At 52.1% G+C, this 20,056-nt stretch overlaps 1 long non-coding RNA gene and 1 pseudogene across 1 annotated transcript; one reads left to right on the top strand and one right to left on the bottom strand.

Annotated features, from left to right (window-relative positions):
- Positions 1-3,647: 3,647 nt before the first annotated feature.
- LOC121107535 lies at positions 3,648-7,055 on the bottom strand. Its single transcript, XR_005841786.1, has 2 exons — positions 6,862-7,055; positions 3,648-3,834 (listed from the first exon to the last, which is right to left on the bottom strand). It is a non-coding gene; the product is annotated as an uncharacterized LOC121107535 (long non-coding RNA).
- A 1,593-nt stretch (positions 7,056-8,648) lies between these two features.
- On the top strand, positions 8,649-15,043 carry LOC121107511 (annotated as a pseudogene).
- The last annotated feature ends 5,013 nt before the right edge of the window (positions 15,044-20,056 follow it).

Here is a 20,056-nt window from a genome sequence, read left to right as displayed (position 1 = left end):
ACAGGATGCAATTAAAGAAGGGGATTCCTTCATGACACTGCTCTCTCCCTTCCACACAGGAGCACCTTGGCAACAGTTCCTGGGTGCCTACAGGGGCACCACGACTGTACAAAACTACAACACACAAAACGTGTGGAGCTGCCCAGAGGAATGCTCACCCCTAAACTCAACTGCATGGTGCCTGCTGGCTCTGCAGAAGGCACTGGGAGCAGCTCAGGGCTGGAGTGGCCAGCAAAGACAGCTTTGCAAGCAAAGCACTGCACTCAGCCTGACCCATACCGTCCCTTATCTTCCGCATAGGAAGCAGGAAGTCACACGTCACTTGGAAAGAAAATTAAAACCTGAATGAAAACTAAAGCCTTTCAGGGACTTAGCTGAGGGATTGGCCCGAGTCTCTGTGACTGGCTTAAACCTGGGCTTTGTAAGCAACTGCCTGGAGACATGGCTGTAATCAAGGACAGAGGAGAAACGTTCCCATTGCATGTGCCCATCTCTCTCCTCCTTACTGACCTGCAGTGATGGAAGGGGCTCAATTAATGACACGAGGCAGAAGTTCCAAAGCTGCAGAGAGGCCAGGTGACCTTCTGGCTGGTATTCCACAGCTTTCCAAATACTTTCTCCAGGCCATGGGAAACAATTCTCAGAGACCTCACAGAAAACTTTAAATTGTCTTGCTGGGAACCTCTGAGATACAGAGACAAAGCCAACACAACGCTGAGGACACAGTAGCACCCAGGAAACAACCACCATCCATGCTTCCTGTGGAGAAGAACCCACGGGCCACGGAAAAGCAGAACCCTTGCTGAACTATCCCAGCCAAATATGAACAAATATCAAGGAAATGAAGCCGTGTGACTTACCTCCCAGCTCCCCCTCAGGCTCATGGACAGGATTCCGATCTGCTGATTCACCAGCAGGGCCTGCAGGCACAAGTGTGATCAGACACAGGTGAGGAGAGCTTCCACTGCATGCGGGGGCCTCCTTTTCCCTGAGAGGCCTGTAAGGTCTGGCAGTGGGTCAGGGAACGACACGGCCCAAATACGAAGGTCTGGGCTCTCCCAGCTGAAGAGGGGCAGCGGTAACCTTCCCACTGAAATGTGGCAGCTCTCCCAGTAAAGAAATACTCATGGCTCATCTGTGCAAGCCCTTCAAGGCACAAACAGGCTTGGGAGACCTCGAGAGGATCTTCAGTAAAACCTGCACCCGTGTAAACTACGAGGGCACAAATGTTTCTGCCTTCAAGGAAACAGATACTCACGACTTACCTCCAGGCTGTCCCTCAGGCACAGGCATGAAGTCTGGACTCTCCAGGAAGGGAGCACCAAGCTCATCATCTAGAATCAAGAACAGATGAGAGAAGTTGCCCTTGCATGGTGTGATCTCCTTCCCCCCGTAGTAACTGGATGTGGGTCGTGGAACGGGATGGGAGGAGGACTCAGGGCATGATTTCCAAAGTTGCAGAGTGGCCAGGATGGCTCTAGGCTGGCACCTGGCAGCATACACAATATTCTCTCCAGGCCCTGTGCCACATCCCTCACGGATCGCATGGAAGAAGATGCAGCCCCTCGGGGCTTTCTTACTGGGAGGTCTCTGATGTACGCAAAGGAAAGTCACGCTGAAGCACTGGAGGAAAGCACATCTGTCTCCTCCTCTGGGCTGTGGGCCGGGGCTCTGTGTTGGAAAACTGGGATTCATCTACAAGGAGTACCACAAGCCTGGCGCAGAAAACATTCACACATCTCCCAGCATGCATCTTCTGAGCTCTCCCCAGGACATCTCCGCGCGACGAAGGCTGTGCTCCAGCCAGCAAGCAGCAGAGCCATGGGCCGGCAGGCTGGAGCCAGCCCTGGGGAGCAGCGCTGCCACGGGCTCTTGCCCACCTCCTGCGGTGCTGCCCATCACCCTCTGCCCAACACCACCCCCATGGAAGGCCGGCCCCAGGAGTGAAGTGAGGCACAGGGCCGTGGGGACACAGCCTGACTTCACGCCCCCAGTGCTGCTCAGTTTGTGTCCCATCTCTGCCTACCCACCTGCTCCCGGTGCTCGCCGTGGAGCAGTGCAGGTCTCCCGGAAACACATGGCCAGCAGTAGGACGAGGAGAAGGACAAGGCGGGCAGGGGCCACGGCCCCCCACACTTGCACCATGCTTCCACCACTGCTGCTACAGCCACAGTGAGCGTCGCACAGAGCCAAGCCTGCGGCACAGGACAGCGTCACAGCCAGGCCTTGTGAGCTCACGGCACAGCACAGCACAGCCATAGGACGGGGCATCGTGACCTCACGGCTCCGTGATGCCAGGTGGCGGCTCTCCCCGCGGGCTGCTGCTCTTGTGATGCGCTGCACCAGGGCTGCGTGGGGCCGGTGCTTATGTCATAGAAACGCAGAATAATGAATGGGTTGGGTTGGAAGGGACAGTAAAGAACTTAGAACCTCAACCCCACTGCCGTGGGCAGGGATGTCACTCACGGGGTCCTGCTGCCCAGAGCCACACCAGCCTGGCCTTGAACACCTCCAGGGATGGAGCATCCACAACTTTGCTTGGCAAACTTTTATAGTGCTTCAGCAACCCCAAGAGGGAATTATTCCCTGCTCACGGGATTCCCTGAAATTCCCCACCCATGACACCTCAGGCCATTGAGGAAGAGATGCAGTATGGAAGTAGGGTCTGGATCAAGGATGCTATCGCACAGGTTATCCCACACATGTGAAACGTGCTGCAATTAAGCTCGCCTCTCCAGTATGGAGGATGATGGCTGAAATATAAACACAGGAAGGTTGACCTTCCCACAAAGCTGGCAAGTCAGGTGTCATGTGCTTTCCTTTTTGTTGGTAGATCTGCAGTTTCATCTATTTTCCTCCAATTTTCCAGGACCTTGGCTAAGGGCATCCCCTTTCCTACACCAGATATATTTCCCATTTTTAGCCTGCTCCCAAGCCTGAATCTAGGAGTGGAAACTGAAGACTCGCTGGTTAGCACCTCCCATCCCCAAAGTCCCAGTGAACTCACCCACTGCTGGCAGCCAGATGCTTTGAGGCGGGAGGGTCTGATGGCCATCACCTATAGGGTCCCACCTGGGTCTCCAGAAACCGTGGCAGCACTTGCACTCCTGTCACCTTGTGCTGAAGGAATCATGCTGCTGCCCCCTCCAACATTCTCTGGTTCAAGCTTTGACTTCTGCTTTCAGTAGGTCACTCTGACTGTCCCTTATCCTCATTTGTTTGCAGTTCTTGTGATTTACAGCCCAAGGCGAACATCTCTTAAGAAGAATTCCGTTACTTTCAATCCCATAGTTTTCATGAGTTGCCACAACCCCATCCTTGCATAGTTCCATCTCAAATTGTCCTTTTTAACCAATCTAATTTTCTGGGCCTGTGTCTCTCCCTCTTCATTCACCCGTTCATTCCCAGTTCCAGGTGGTGCTTCCTGGGCAGCATCTTTCCAGAACAGGCAGTACTTCTCCACGTGTTGCTATACAGATCTTATCCCGTCATTCTTGATGTCTCCTGAAACTTATCCAGTTGAATCCTCTTCTTCGCTGTTAACAGCGAGCTTTTGCAACGAGGAGAAAGCTACGTTTCTATACAACCTCATTTACTTTAGTTACTAGTGCTAAGTCTCTTCCTACAGCATAACACCAGGGTTGTCCAGTCCCATGTGCAGAATCAGGCAGTTGCTCTTGTTAAATTTCCCACGTTTGCTGATTGCCCTCTCATTAGACAAGATTTCTCTGCAAGGCTTCTACACTTTAGGCTGTGTGAGCTTCACAGGTTGTGATCGTTACTGCTGCACGCACTGATTCCAGCAGCCTGAGGGAAGCCCTGACGATGGGTCACCTGCAGAAGGAAAATCATGGAGATAGCTGCCAGATCATGTCAACTCCCAGAAGAGTGACCACCCTCTCTGTGAAGAACCTTTTTCCAGTATCCAATCGGAAATCCCCCTGACGCAGCTTCATGCAGTTCCCCCAGGTCCTACTGCTGGTCACCAGGTGAAAGTGATCTCTGCTTTTCTCCCTGTTTCCTACTGTGAGGAAGCTGTAGGCCACAGTGACGTTAGCTCTTGATATCCTGTTCTTTCTGCTGAACAAACCAGATGACCTCATACGTACTGCCATAGGCAATGCTATGCCTGATAGCCAGCAGGATACAGTTGGCCTTTCTGATGACCAGGGCACACTGTTGACTCACATTCAACTTTGTCACCAACCAGAACCCCCTGAACGTTTCCACAGAGCTCTTCTCCATCCGCTCCTGCCCCAGTCTGTACATACATCCATGCTTCTCCTGTCCTAGGTGCAGAATCCATCACTTGCTCTTGCTAAATTTCATACAGCTGATGATTGCTCGGCCCTCTAATTCTTGGACTCTGACTGCAGCCTGATTGCGCAGCCAGCCTCCTGTATCTCGCTTTATGCTGTCGTGTAAGAGGATGTATTCTAACTGTTGAGTCCTGGCCTGAACCACTGACTGAGACCTGGGGAAAAGACTCGGGCAGCCCTGAGAGCACAGGAGAAGGCAATCCACCTGTGTGACCAGAAGGGCTGGAGCCTGGCTGCACCTCCCTTAGACCTCGCTGAAGGGCTGACTGCCACCGGGGAAGGTTTTCTTTCCAGAGATCCCTCCTCTGCAGAGTTTTCCCCCCGTGAGCCTAGATCTCTGGAGACAGGCGAGCAGTCCTCTTTTCCTTCCCTTATAACACCTTTCTATTGTGTTCAGTCCCTTTCTCATTACACCTCTTGTATCAACCTCTCCACCACGTTGATCACTGCGGAGACTTCTGTTTTTATCAGCAACTGGAACTGTAACTAGAATTGCATCATGAATGAAATTATTATTGTGAACAACATAGGACATTGGTGTAAATTATAAATGAACCAGCAGAAATAAGTTTGGCCTCTGTAATCTCTGTAGCTAAAGCTAGTTTATCGTGGAAGATTTACGCACTGCTAAAATCCATTGCAAAGTTTTAGTATTCTTTTTTTTTTCTACTAAAAATTTGTAGAACGAGATATATACTTAGCTGCATGAGGTCTTTGCTTGCAGTAAGACAGCCTTGTTAATAAATAGGAAATTGATTTTTGAAAGCATCAGATGAGCATCAAAGCAAAAGCCTGAGAGAATAACTGAAACCCCACTTCAAACAGAAAAACATGTTTCCCTCTGAATTAGCAAGCGCACATAAGTCAGCTCTGGCTGGCTTCCAGCGAGGGCTTCCCAAGTGTCATGGCTGGAGGCAAGGATATGGCCTGTCTGGATAAATCTGTGTTTCTGCAACACTGCTATCTGACCCATGTCTTTCAAAGGCTCTACACTGTTGACCCCCAAGACTGACTGCTTAAAATAAAATCTGTAATTCCTTACAACTACAGTCTACTTCTAGAGCAGGATCTTGACAGGAAGAAAGAAGAAAATGCCATTAGGCAGAGACAGAAAGGGGCAGAGGCAGTGGCCTGCCCTCTTCCCACCTGTGTGCCTCAGAACTGGGAAGTGTACCCAGCCCAGCTGTTCTCGTGGGCTGGGGAGGGAGCATAAACCTACTTTCATGGTTCCAGCATCAAACACCTTTCCAAGCTACAGAATCCCTTGGGAGAACAAGACTGAGGGCTTCCATGGCTCTGCCCAAGCTGAGGTGGGCTTCACACAAGACAAGCCAACAGCAAAAGAGGAGAACTCACATCCAGTTACACTTCTGGTTTCACTCCTGTAGACCAAGTTACTGCTCCAAGATCCTTCCTCATGGCTAATGCAGCCATCAACTCAAGCTTATAATGTGGCTCTCCTTCCTTCCACGTCTTGCTCCTTTCTTCCCATGGAGAGGACCTCTACCCTGGCAGCAGCCTGGGCATGGCACTAAGAGGTCCAGGCACACAGGTTTCCAAGTGATGTCTAGCTTATCTAATGTGCACCACTTCACACACTCTTCCCTCTCACCGCAAAGATATCATCCAAGTCTTAAGCATCTTGAAAGCTTGATTACTGACAAATTTACATTTCTGGGCTTGGCAAACACTGTCTGCTCTCTTCATTTTTTGTATTGCTCACCAAGTAATTTTTCTCAGGCCTTGACTTTGAATCTTCCACGCTTCTCTTTGCGTTCACTAGGTATGGTTTCCCTGAGATACTTTTTTGGTATTCCTTTCTCTACATGCGTAAAAGTTCATTCTCAGCAGAACTTTTCCCAACAGATGGTTTGGAAAAAAAGGGAGACAGAAGTGTGGAGAAGGAATGAAGCACCACTCGGTGCCCATTAGAATCATCTTCACTGAGAGTCAGTCTACACTCCAGCAGGTCTGCATGGGTGAAAGAAGGCAGCTGAACTTCTCCAGCAGCTCTGCAACTGCTGCTCTCAATCCACGCTCCTTTAACTTCTCCAAATCCCTACTACTGTTCCTCTAACTTAATGCCTGTCCATCGCTTTACCCAAATCCTTGCTCCCTCGCTGCCAGTCCTTCATATTCCCAACACCCCTGCTCCTTCCCATTGAGGCTGTAGTGCTTTGGAATAGGCAGAGCCTCAAAATAAGGAAAACAAACAAACAAACAAACAAACACACACAGAAAAAAAAACCCCCACGAAGTTGGGTCACAAAATGCCTTTGTTAGATGCAAAACACAAAGGCTGAGGCAACAGAGCATGGTTTTCCACGTAATGCCCGTCACGAAAGCCAAGCAAATATGGTTCAAACTATTATATGTTGTTGTTACCACTTTCAGCTTTTAATTCTGACTGTGTGTTTCCCATCCATCCCTTGCACCTGTTCCCTAGTTTTTGGTGATCTTTGAAGCAGAGTGCTGACATCACACTGGGGTTGATCATGTCAGATGGATCACTGGCAGCTCACTGCTTGCAAATGAGCTGTACCTGGCAGAAGATTAAGGCCTGGAAATGCTGCCATAGAGGTTGCAGAGGGCTGCATGCTTCTGCTCCCAGTTCCTGCAGACAAAGCAGTAGTCTGGTGTTGGTCAGGGCAAGGTCCTCCTGCCGCAGCTTCGTGATGATGGATCTGGAGATGATCTGCAAGGTGAACTTCCACACAGTTTCACTGAAGGTGGCAGAGAAAAAGCAGCATCTGTCAGTCTTTTAGGAGAGCCCTGGGGCAGGGAGAAAAGCTTGTTTGCCCTAGCAGCTCATTAGCACTAAGGATTCATTAAAAAGAGGAACTAGGTAGCAATTGGGACTGAATAGCACTGACAAACTGTTAGCCCTTGGAACTCATTAGTATTGAGGACTCATTAGCACTAGGAACTCTTTGGCACTTCTGTGTGAAACTCTTACATTTTAACAATGGGTAAAGCGAGTCTTTTGTGGAAAAAAAATTACGTTTTGGATAAAGTGAGCCTTTATGAAAAATCTTACCCTCTTACTCCCTCCTTTTGCATTTCCTGTGCCAAAGCAGGTTTCTGTGATCCACCGAAAAAAGAGAAAAGGAACGGGCAAGGAACAAGGCAGGAACAGAAAAGAAATGTGCAAGGAAAGCAAGGAAGAAATGGGCATAGGGTGGGAAAGGAAATGGGAAAAGGATGGGCAAAAGGACAGAGAAAGGGATGGGCAAGGAGCAAGCAAAGAATAGTAAAGAAATTGGAAAGGAACAAAGAAGGGATGGGAAAATAAACAGGGAAAGGAATTAGGGAGGAAGGAGTAACAGGAGGAGCAACGGGAGGGACAAAGGGGTCCCAACGTCTTTGTCGTTGCACCCATGTGTCTCCTGTAATCCCTGCAGTAAGTCCACTATTCCGAGATTCTATGACATTCACTTGGGTTGAACACAGCACTTGAGGTGTGGAGGTGGCACTGGGTGACACCAGGAATGACACAGCCCCTCAGGGGGTGGCAGTGCGTGAGTACCTGGGGTGACACAGATCCCCAGGGAGTGGCACTGGGTGACGCCAGGGAGTGACAGCACCTCAAGGGCTGGCACCCAGTATCCTCTACAGTCTCCAGCAGTCTCTAACGCTTTTTTGGTACCCTTTCTACGCGCCCCTACCCTGGCTCCGTACTCTACTTCTCCCTCCTCTGTCCCTCCCTCAGCCTCCCCCTCTTGGCCCCGCCTCCAGCCCTTACCAGCCAATGGCAGCACGTGCCCAGCCAACGGCAGCGTACCTAGCCAAGGGGAGCACGCGTTGGCGGCAGAAGGCGGAAGCAGAGGGAACGTCCACGCCCCCTTTCTTCCTCCTACCCTGTCGGGGCAGCGGACGTAATGGCGGAGCCGGTTGCCTAGCAACAGCGCAGGGCCTACCCGGGGGCTCCAAGCCCAAACCCCGTTCGTGCTCAGTCAACCCCATAATTCTCATCCTAAATCCTAATCCCTTACCTACAAGCCCTACAGCGAGGGATAAATCCTTCCTGAGGGCAAGCCCTGCCCGAGCTAAGTCCTGCCCGGGCTGCGGCATTTCGGGTGTGGGAAACCCGGCCCTGGGCGGCCCCGATGGGCCGGGCCCCGTCTGCCCGCAGGGCTGGGCCAGGCCGAAGGGGAGTAGAATAGGCAAAAGTTAAAAAAAAAAAAAAAAAAAAAAAAAAAAAAGAAGTCATTTCCGCATTCTCCAGCCCCACAGGCCAGGTGTTGTGCCCCGCGGTGAGGTCCTCTGCCCCATGTGAGGTCTCCTACCTCGTTTGCCTAGCAGAAAAGCTCTTCTGCCCCCCAGCAGGGCATGCACATGGTGGACCTCAACAGTAGCGTCACTCGCATGGAGGTCGGACCGCACTCCTACATCTGGACCATGAGAGATCCCTGCTTGGTGTTCAAGCAGTGGGCTAGAGAGTCCCCAGTCCCACATTTTATGTGGTGGGCTCTGTACAGGTACAGCAATTCTGTATGATCATGGGAGCTTCTTTAGAACCGGTTGTGTTCTGTAAAGCCCTAGAGTTCCACAGGAGGGCCTGTAGGCTTAAGCAAGGGCTGTGGAGTAGTGTGAGGAGTCCTGTGGGGCTCCAACAGTCCTACAGAGCTGATGAGATATGTGTGGGGGCATCTGCAGGGTTGTTTTCCCTCCCCCAAATGCATGGTTATTGTCCCCCCTGCCAGCACTCAATCCCATGACTTGGGGGGTGGTGCTCAGGTCATGTGGCCTAGGGCCCAATTGGGACTGTGCTGTTTGATGGTGCAGGGCAGGCCCAGCTGTGGCATGCTGGAGGCTTGACCTCTGCCTCACCCAGGAGTCCTTTCCCCTGTATCCCGGCGAGGAGCTCTAGCAGGTACTCATAGCCAACCCTATGGTGCCCCTGTAGCCCCTATAACCTCAGCTATCCTTTCCCTGCCACCCTGCAAAAGACTTCCAGCACCTCTACCTATGGGTTTCAGGGTGCCTATAGCTCCCTATATCCCCCTGTGGGAATTATCCACAGGCCTCTTATAGCTTTTTCAGTGTGTGACAGTGTATCCTAGCTTAGTCCTTTTTATAGCTTCTGTAGTTTGCAGTTTGATGTGATCTCCCCTTAGTTTGTATAGCTCTTCTAGGTTTTCATGATTCCTGGAGCATCTATAGCTCACCAATAGCCTTCCCTGAGATCTTATAGTTTTCTGGTATTTTGTAATCTTTCCAAACCACATTCTCCTGCAGCTCTTTAGAAGCTCTACAACACCTTATAGCTTTTATGGTTCTTACAGTCTTCCTGTAAATATCCTCTGTCTTCCCCTCCATGGTTCCTATAGATTCTATAGTCTCCCAGGTCCCCGTCTGCAACTCTTCTCTGTGTCCTTCCATAGCCTCTATAGCTCCTCCTGTACTCCCCTATAGCTCCTTTGACCCCTCTCTTCAGTTTGCTGTACATCCTGTAAACCCTCTATATCTTCTATAGCTGTCTCACTGACTGTAATTGTTCCTGTAGACCCTACACAGCTTCCTGTAGCCCTCCATGTGTCCCCCTTAGACCTTGCTTTATACCTGCGTACCTGCCACTGCCCTGCCAGGACGCTTGCATCCCCCTGACAGACTTGTCATGACCCCCATGGTCCCGAGGTCATCCATGGGTGAAGCCCTTTCCCCTATGGCCCCCTGCCATGTCACCATCACTTCTGCTCCCCAGTGTCCTTCCAGACATCCCCAAGGTGTTACCCTCAGCCTTTACCCCCCGCGTGTCCATTTCCCCAGGGTGTCACCCTCAGCCCTGACTCCCATGTCCACAGTGTCACCTTCAGTCCTGACCCCCACGTCCTCAGTTGCCTCAATCCTTTTCCTCAATGTCCTCATGGTTCCCAGGGTGGTCACCCTCAGCCTTGACCTCTGTGTCCTCAAGAGTGTTACCCTCATGCCCTGACCCTTGTGTCCGCAGGGTGTCACCCCGCTGCAGGTGGTGCTGGCTGATACTGCTCTCTGCGCCTTCGAGCCTTGCTTGGCTTTGAGGATGAGGATGGAACAAGTTTGTGGCAGTGATGAGTGGCTCTTCGATGGGTCCTGCTGAGCATGGGGACACACTCTCTGAGGACACCCTGGGGACATCTTAGGGGTGCTGATGGTGCCCTGGCCCCACAGGCATCTACATCCCCCACAAGGAGGTAGAGATGGTTGAGACATTGCAGGCCACTGTCATCAGACACAACCAGGCCATCCACCTGTGGGGCCGTGCAAGGAGTGCCTTGACTGTCAGGGCACGCAGCGTGTCCACATAGTGCCCTTGGGATTGTCTCTTCCCACTCTAATGGCCCTTGGGATCATCTCTCCCACCTTTGGGATCATCCCATCTCACTCTGATGACTGGTGGGATTGTCCCTTCTCACCCAAATGACTCTAGGGATAGTCCCAGTCCCACCTTAATGATCCCAGACACTGTTAAGATCATCTCATCCCACCCTAATGACCCTTAGTTTTGTCCCTTCCCACCTTTGGAGTTGTCTTATCCCACCCTAATGACACTTGAGATTGTCCAGTCCCACCCTTAGGACCCCAGACATCCTTAGGTTTGTCCCATAGGACCCCCAGCACCCCTCAGACCACTTCCCAACCCAAATCTCCGCAACCCTCCCAGTTTCCCCCCAGTCTGCAACCGGTGCCCTTAACTCCTTGATCACCCCGTAACACTGTTTCCAGGCGAGGAGTGGCTGGTGAAGGCAGGTGGGTGCCTACCTGCCAGGGGTCTACGAGGAGGTGGTCGACATCATGGCTGCCTATGTCCTCACTGACAAGATACAGGGACATGAGACCCCCCAATGGTCTCATCTCCACACCCATGGGTGACAGGGACATTCCAGGACTGATTTTTTTGCCCTGAACCCGTATCTGGGACATGTTTAGGGTGTCCCATCAGGTCTGTCTCCTTGCACACGCAGGTGACAGAGACCCCCTGGGACAGATTTGGGGTCCCATCGTGCACTTTGCCTCCATTTGTCCCATAGAAAGCCCCTCTACCTGTGAGCTACCCGGACCTTTGAGGATGCACAGGGACACATGTGCCACACGGGCGAGGAGTGGCTGGTGACACAGGAGCAGAGTGAGGCTTACGTCCCTGATGTCTTCAAGAAGATGGTGGCTGAGGTGCTGGTGACAACTTTGGGGTCCCTGACAATACTGTGTGGTGCTTGACCTTGTGGGACCCAACAGGCAGCCCCAGTTAGAACAGCAGCATGTGGTCAAGGTACGCACCTCATAGGACTACAGAGATCTCACCAGGCAGGTCCCTGAGGACCAGTTGGGTCCCCCAGGGGACCATGTAGATGGACCTCAGGGACCAGCAGGTGGCTCTGATGTACCCATAGGTATCCCCCAGGTATCTCAGAGATGGCCACAAGGGACCCTAATTTCCCCCCGAGAGCACATAAAATCCCTGAGGTGATGTTCCTATGTCCTCACGGGGAGAAATCCTTCCTGCAGCTGGGTGAACAGCTCCAAGCTGGCATCGAGGACGTCTGTGTACTCTCTGAGGATGAGGGGCTGCTTCTTCAGGCTCTGCAAGGCAATCAAGGACACCGATGAGGTGAGCCAGGGGATGCTGATGCTCATAGCATCACTTGGTGGAAACTGGGGGATGTCAGTTGAATGGGGGACAGATGGGACAACTGAGGGAACTAGGGGAGGGAGAAGCCAAAGGAGACTCATGGGAACATTGGAATTGTTAAGGTGAACTGGGGGCAGGTTGGGGATGGGTGAGGTTCATAGGGGGGCACCTGGGGTACATGGGGACAGTTTGAGGTGCATAGGGGACACCTGGGACACATGGTGATATCTGGGGACAATGGTGACACCTGGGAGATTTTGGAGGTCCCACATCCCCAGCCAAGGATTGGGTATGGGTCCCCATGGTCCCCAGGGCTTGGTGCTGATGGCCACCGGCTGCATCCCCAGGATGGGACGGAGGTGATATGACATGCAGGGGACTGCTGACTGTCCCGAGGTCCTCTCGAGTACCTGCCACTAGCCAAGGTGACTGGGCTGGACTGATGCCAGGCGCTGGCCCTGGCTGAGAATGAGGGCATCTATGTGCGGGACATCCGCACCAGTGATGTGAGAGTCTTGTTTCCTACAGACCCTATGGGGTGCTCAGGTGCCCCTAAACTCACCCCAGTATCCCTCACACTGCTTCCCAGTGTCCCCAGAAACCTCCCACAGCTCATCCCACTGCTTCCAGTATCCCATATAGCTGCTTCCAGTACCTACAGGGCCCATCTAAGAACTCCAAGGGCCCCCCACATCCCTTTGGATACCCCTCCAAGGGCTCCCAGTGACCCCTTTCCTCTCTCAGTCACTCAACAGTACCTTCCCAGTGCCCCCAGATCCCCTCCTAGTGCCCCTACACACCTTCCCAGTCTCTCCCAGTGTCCCCACAGCCACAGTTCCCTCCCAGTTCCCCCAAGCCCTATCCAGGTGTTCTGAGCTCCCCAAATCCTGTCCCAGTGCCCCCAGACACTTCCCACAGCTCATCCTAGAGCTACCAGTATCCCACATAGCTGCTTCCAGTGCTCTCAGTAGCCCTCTCTGTGCCTCCATAGCGCTCTCCCAGTGCTCCCAGTAGACCTGAAATCCTCTTCCAGTGCCCACTAAAGCCCCATCCAGGAGTTCCACGTGCCCCACAGATCCTTTCAGACACCCCTCCCAGTGCTCCTAGTATTCCCAGTGGCACCCTAGTCCCACACTGGTCTGTCTCCATTACAGGTGTGGGTGGTGACAGGCAGACCTACATGCTAACAGAGGCTGAGGAGCTGTGAGAGAAGGAGCTGTCCCCTGAGGTTGAGGCCCTGTTAGCTGACGCTCGTGGGGACACAGCTGGTCAAGATTCAGTCATCCAGTCATCCTCAGGCCCCAGTTTTGGAGTCCAGGAGTGGGACCGGGACCCATGCCATCACATATCAGGTGCCCCATAATGCTGCTGTGGCAGGTCTACAACTACCGGGAGTGGAGAGCGCGGTGCCTGCAGTTGAGGGACACAGGGACAATGGGATGTGGGGTAGGCACTGGAGTTTGGGGAATTTTGCGGGGATCCCTGCTTTGTTTTCCTAAAAGCTAACCTATTTGATCCATTCAAATTCAGGATATTCTTGGGTTTGTAGGGTTCTAGGTTTTTAGGTTTCTGGGATTCTAGGGTTCTGCATTTAGTAGGTTGCTGGGTTTTCTGGGACTGCAGGACTCTAGGATTCAAGGACTGTAAGCTTTTTAGGACTCTCAGTTTCAACAATTCAGGGATTCTAGCATTCTAGTTTTTTAGGATTCTAAATTTCTAGGTTTCCAGGATTCTAGCATTCTATGTTTGTAGAGTTCCAGGGTGTTTATAAGATTCTTGTATTCTAGCATCCTAGGGTTCTGGGTTTATAGGACTCTAGAGTTCTAGGATTCTAGAATTCTGGGGTTCTAGAGCTATAGCACTGTGGAGTGCTGTAGAGTTTTAGAACTCTGGGGCTGCCAAGGAGTGTCCAACGCTCTACTACCCCCCTAATGACCTTCCAGTGAGCACCAATGATCCTGCAAGCTGCAGAATCTCCAGGGTGACCGTAGGGTTTTGGGAGTGATAGTAAGGAGCACAGTGATGCTTTATGGGTACTTACTCAGGATGCTTACTCAGGATATTATTGGTCTTGTGGGACTCTGGTTGCTAGGCTTTGTAAGACTGTAAGTTTCATAGGATTCTAGGGTTTGTAGGATTCTGGGGTTTGCAAGGGTCCTGGGCTTGAAGGACCGCTGCGCCTCATTGTTCCTTATGATGTTCTTTTTTTCCATCCCGTTGCAGAGCAGTACTGGGCCCTGAGCTGGTGGTGCTGGGCCCTGGCAAGCAGCTGACAGTGCTGTCCCAATCTGAAGGCCTCACAGTGCACCGCAGCCTCTGCCTGCGCCTCGGCCCTGACTTCTGTGCTGACATTGTCACCATTGAGACAGCTGACCATGCAGGGCTGCAGCTGCAGCTGGCCTACAACTGGTGGGGCTAGGGGCTGAGGGGTCTTAGGGTGGGACTTGGGGTGGCCTTAGGGTAGGGTGGTGTTGAGTATGGTGTGGTCTTGTGTCTGGGTAGTCTTCGGGTAAGGGTGAGGTGGTCTTGGGTTGGGGTTCAGGGTGGTCTTGGGTCTTGAGGTGGTCTTGGTGTGGGATTTGAGTAGGTTTTGGGTGGCATTTGGATTGGCCTTGGGTTTGGGGTTGTCTTGGGTTGAGCTATGGGTTAGTATTGGGTGGAGTTTGTGGTTGATCTTGGGTGGGGTTTGGGGTGGTCTTGGGTATGAGGTGGAGCTAGGGTGGTCTTAAGTTTGATTTGTTCTTGGGGTGCAGTAATGGGTGGTCTTGGGTGGAATTTCATTATAGGACAGGCCAAAGGCCATGGGTTGGTGGCCTGGGGACAGAAGTAGCTTTCAGAATCAGCGTTGGGACTAGGGTTGTGGTCTGGGGTGGTGACATGAGGACATTTCCCCACAGGCAATTTGAGGTGCCTGAGGATCCAAAGGCTCTGGGACATCTCTTCAGTGTCCCTGACTTTGTGGGGTTGCCTGCAAGGCCCTGGCCTCCTGTGTGCATGGAGCTGTTGCTGCTGTCACATTTCCACAAGGTCCTCTCTGTCACCTCTCTGCCACCCCATCACCCCCTTGGTCCCTCCACTTTTCACACCATGCTTCCCCCCAGCCACGTCACCCTAAGTCACTGCTCTGTCACCTGCATTCTCTTGTGTCACCTCCACCTATGTCCCCACATTTTGTTTGTGTGACCTTGACTTGCTCAGATGTCACCAGAATGAAGTTCCCCATGTCCTCCTGAGTCTCTGCTGTCTCCAAGAGCCTCTGGGACATCAACAAGAATTCCCAACATCCCTGTTCGGCTTTGATAAATCCTTTCATGTTTCTCATTGTCACCCCATGTTCCCATTGTGCCCACTGCCCCAACAGCGTACACTATGACATTGTCCCCAAATGTTCCCAGAATGCCCCTTATATCCACAGATGTCCTCTATATCCCCCATGTCCCCAAGTATCTTCTATATCCCATTTTCCCCACATCTCCCCTGTCACCAAATACCCTCTGTGTCCCTCACTCCACTAAATTGGCCCTGATGCTCCCCTGGTACCCTGCCCTTGTCCCTCATCCCCCAGTGACGCTGCTGTCCCTGCTGTTCCCAGAACTCCAACCACCTCATCTGCTCAGCCGTCTTTAGCTTGATGAGGGTGGATGGCTGTGGGAGCACCTACGCTTTGTTCCCAGTGGGCTGGTGGTGACGAACGTCAACATCCAGAGTGTGGAACCCGTGGACCAACGCACACACGATGCACTGCAGCGCAGCGTCAGCTGGCCATCAAGATCACCACCAACTCCCAGGAGGCTGCTGCCAGGTCCCCAATTCCCCATGTCACCCTGGGTGTGACCTGGTCCTCCTCCTGCCCCCCTAGTGTTCTTGTTGCCACATGTCTTCCTTTTGCCTCTCTGTATGCCATGTGTTATCATATTCTCATCTCTCCTTATCCACTTCCTGTCCCCAAATGTTCCCACATGACCTCTATATCCCCAGGTGTCCTCTATGTCCCCCATGTCCCCAAATGTCCTCTATATACCATACATCCCCAAATTTCCTCTACATCTCCCATTTGCTCAAGTGTTCTCTATATCCCAGTGTCCCCAAATATCCTCTCTCCCTCTTGTCCACGGATGTCCTCTGTCCCCAAGCATCTTCCATGTGTCCCATGCCACCAGATGTCCTCGATCCCACGTCCCCAAATGTCCTCTACATCTCCCATGCTTCCAAATGTTCTCCATATCTTCCATGCCCCCAAACTTCATTCCACATCCCCTCCATCCCAATGTCCCCTGTATGTTCAGCGTCACCTGCATCCTTCTGATCCCTATCAAGATAAAAAGTCTTAGTATGGAAGATTTAGTTATGGCATGCTGACTAGAAGAAAAGAAAATGACTATTAACCTTGTACTTTTTTCTTGGTATCTCTCATCATGTAGATCTGAGTTTGAACAAAGCCTGTGCCTTGATCACCGCTAAACCCATTAAAATTGTTGCTCAGAGGTATTGCACCTGCATAGGAGAACTCTGTAACCTAAAATGCCGAGGGGAGGAAGAAAGGGAGACTGTTAACATTTATTACTTCCTGTAAACTGATAGTCATTTGCTTCTTGTCCCATCCAAATCCTGTAAAGCAGGATAACAAAGATGTTTGATGTTTACAACTGTGGTAGGGATTGCTGGATACAACCAAACCACATCAAGGCTGAGCACGCTCTCCTGTCCCTTTCCAATTCTAGAAATGCCCAGAGGAGCTCAGTGTTCTCTTGCTTACATTTACTTACATGAAGCATTTTAAAATGCACATTGTCATGTTGTATATGTTGTGCCTAAAGCCACAGCCCAAGAGGGTGGCACTGCCCCTGGTCATAAAGTCCCAGCCTGAGAGGCTGGCATCAGCCCTGGGGCTTAAAAGCCACAGCCAGAGTTAGAGAGGATGACACTGACCATGAGGCCTGAAGCCACAGCCCCAGGGCAAGAGGCCAATACCAGCTTGGGCATAAATCCCCAGCTCCAGCCAGACAGGCTGGCATCAGCCCTGTGTCCTAAAGCCATAGCCAGAGTGGGCCGACACCAGCCCTGGGGCCTACAGGCAAAGCCCAAAAGGCCAGCACTGGCCCTGGGGCCTAAAGCCACAGTGACAACCTGAGAGGCCAAACACTGGCCCCAGGGCCTGGACCCCCAGTCAGGTGAGGCCGGCACTGGCCCAAGACCTAAAAAGACAGCCTGAAAGGCTGGAACCAGTCCAGGGACTTAAAGCCAGAGCCAGTTAGAAAGGCCAGCACCAGGCCCAAGGGCCTAAAGCCACAGACACAGTCAGGGGAGGCCAGCAGTAGCCCTGGAACTTAAAGCCAGAGCCAGTTAGAAAGGCCCAGCACCAGCCCAAGGGCCTAAGCCAAGACACAGTCAGGAGGCCAGCAGTAGCCCTGGAACTTAAAGCCAGAGCCAGTTAGAAAGGCCAGCACCAGCCCAAGGGCCTAAAGCACACAGACACAGTCAGGGAGGCCAGCAGTAGCCCTGGAACTTAAAGCCAGAGCCAGTTAGAAAGCCATGCACCAGCCTCAATGGGCCTAAAGCCAACAGACACAGTCAGGGATTGGCCAGCAGTAGCCCTGGAACTTAAAGCCCACAACCAGAGATGCCGGCGACCGGCCCTGGGTTTTGTTTTCTAACTGGTTCCAATGGGACTGCCATTGACCACTATGAGACCATATTAGTCCTTACGGGTTTTTACTGGTCCATACTGGTACAAACTACTGGTTCCTACTGTTTCTCTGGGGATTCCATTGACCACTATGAGGCCATACTGGTCTTTACTGGTTTTTATTGGGCTGCACAGGAGTCATCTTCACTTCTCCATTATTTTACTTCAGTTAATGCCACTGGTGACCCTGGTGTTGGTTTCCTAAAATGTGGATCTGGGGAGGCGGTCCATTTCCTTTGCTTATGATGAAAGCACAGAAGCGATGCGGGCACTCGCTGAGGTTACAATCACTGCTGGGGTGGGGAGCATTTGTGCCACAGATGGTGAGCAGGAGCTGGTGCTCTGGTGAGCGTGCTGCACGCAGAGACTGAGCTCTGGGCCTTCCGTGGAACAGATCACCCTGTGAGTGCCTGTCAGAAGCACTGCTGTGGGTGTGTGTGTGAGCTGGGCACAGCTTGGGCTGAGCGGGCCGAGCAGGTCAGCTGGGTGTGGTGCTGGGGGGGTTGCCAGGAGGTGTCCTCAGCAGAAGAGCTGGGCTGGGGAGGAGCTCCCAGCTCCTGGCAGTGCCCTTCTGAATGGCTGCTTCCAGGGAAATGTGTTCCTGTTAAGATTCCATCCCACCATTCAGTAAGGATGATGAAATGTCATTCCTCCCCTGGAAATCCGCTGCCGGGGCCCCAGTCTTCATGTCAGACGTTGAAAAGGAAGGAGAGTGCAAATTTTAACAGAGCACAGCTTGTTCCTCACTGCCCCACGGATGGCTGGGTGCAGAGCTACTGGGAGATGGAGAGGAGCATCTGCTGACACAGCCATGGCAGTCAGACACAAGCTGGAGCTAGCGTTGCACAGCTCTTGCAGCCAGCTGATTGCCAAACATTGCCCTCCTCAAGAGACTACATTGCATGGCAAGAAGAAGGCTGGGAAGATGATCCTTCCTCAGGATTTTTCACTTGTTGGTATCTTTCTGCAGGGTTCCTGTCCCAAAGGAAATTTCAGGATCGAGGCAGTCCTTAGGAAGAGTGAAGCCAGCTCTTTCCAAGGGCTGGGGAAGTTCCTGTGGAGAGAGCCTTGGGAACTTCAGTTTCCTCTGATACTTCAGTGGCCATGTCTCAGCAAGGAGACGACCGCAGTTCCAATTCCTGCTGTGTGAGTGGAAAGGTATGGCTGGGCTTCTTCCGCTTGGTTCTTCCTTTTTCTTGTTTTCACGGGGAAGTTATGGAGCAGGGGGAGCCCTACTGGTCCTTTGTGACCCTCAGTAACCGATCGGATTCTGTGCTCACAGCTGACAGGCCTGGACTAATGACGTGACGTGGCTCAGGCTGGCTTTTCCCTTAGGTGATAGTTAGTGTCTCAGTGCTGATATTCCATCTGTGGCATGATCTGGAACCTCTCTGCAAACCTTGGCTGCCCATTCCCTCCACCGTTTCTTCCTTTCTCTCTTCAGAAGCGGTGCGGTGCGGTTCCTGTGTTTGGGAGCAGCAGCCAGCAGGCTGCCAGAGATCCAACTGCGCCTTGCAGCGCACAGAAGGATGCGATGGGGACAGACTGTCCTTTCTGCCATGCAAAAAGTGAGTTTCTTCAGCCCTATGTCATGAAGTTATGGAGGAATGAATTTTGAGTATTACTTTCTGAGCGGGCATGGTGCTGTAGGGAATGTCAAGTAAGCATCCATTTGGAGTGCAGGAAGGAGCAGTGCAAAGCGAACTATCGGTTTGTGTCTGGGCTGTCAAAGTAGCATCTTTCTGTTTCCTGGGGGGACGTGGGCTTACTGGATGATACTTCTGCTGCCTGCTGGTGCCTGTGAAATCAACACACAATATGTTGTTGTAGGGACGGAGCCTGCACATCCATGGAGTGGTGCTGGGCGAGGGGGGAAACGGAAAGCCTCCGCAGGTAGAAGCTCATGTGAGCTGTGCTGTGGGTACCTGCCTCTAAATAGGGCCGCATGAAGGGCAGTGTGTGCGATGGAGGGGAGAGGAAAGGGCACTGCAGATCCATGCTGACTACAGAAGTGGCATAATGTGGCAGCAGAAAGGCAACCTGAAGAAACTGCCCTTGAAGAGGAGAAGTTTGTGGTTGGCTGTGCTCAAATCTTCCGCCACAGAGATGCCCTTCATTTCTTTCTTGTCTCCTTTCTGTCAGAAGCTGATGTGAGCGGCCTTCCAGCAAAGCGCAGCCTTGCAGAAAGACAAGGCAGAAGTGCCCAGTGTGGCACAGCACCGGAAGAGAGGTACAGACACACAACAAGCACCTGGGTTTGGTGCACTGTCTTTTCTAGTTAGGTGTTCTGTCTGCTCTTTCCTGGGATTGATGTTGCTGTGTGGTTGCGTGGGGTCTTAATCCCTGGGATTTGCCATTATCCTTCCTGTCCTGATTTGTAATGTGAACCCAACATTCACTCAAGATCCTAAGATCCCTTACCATGAGCACTCGAGACATCCT

This window comes from Gallus gallus, chromosome 24 (genome assembly GCF_016699485.2).
Source record: "Gallus gallus isolate bGalGal1 chromosome 24, bGalGal1.mat.broiler.GRCg7b, whole genome shotgun sequence".
Taxonomy (NCBI): domain Eukaryota; kingdom Metazoa; phylum Chordata; class Aves; order Galliformes; family Phasianidae; genus Gallus; species Gallus gallus.
The sequence above is the reverse complement of the archived record's forward strand: the minus strand, read 5'-3'. Positions and strand labels throughout refer to the sequence as shown.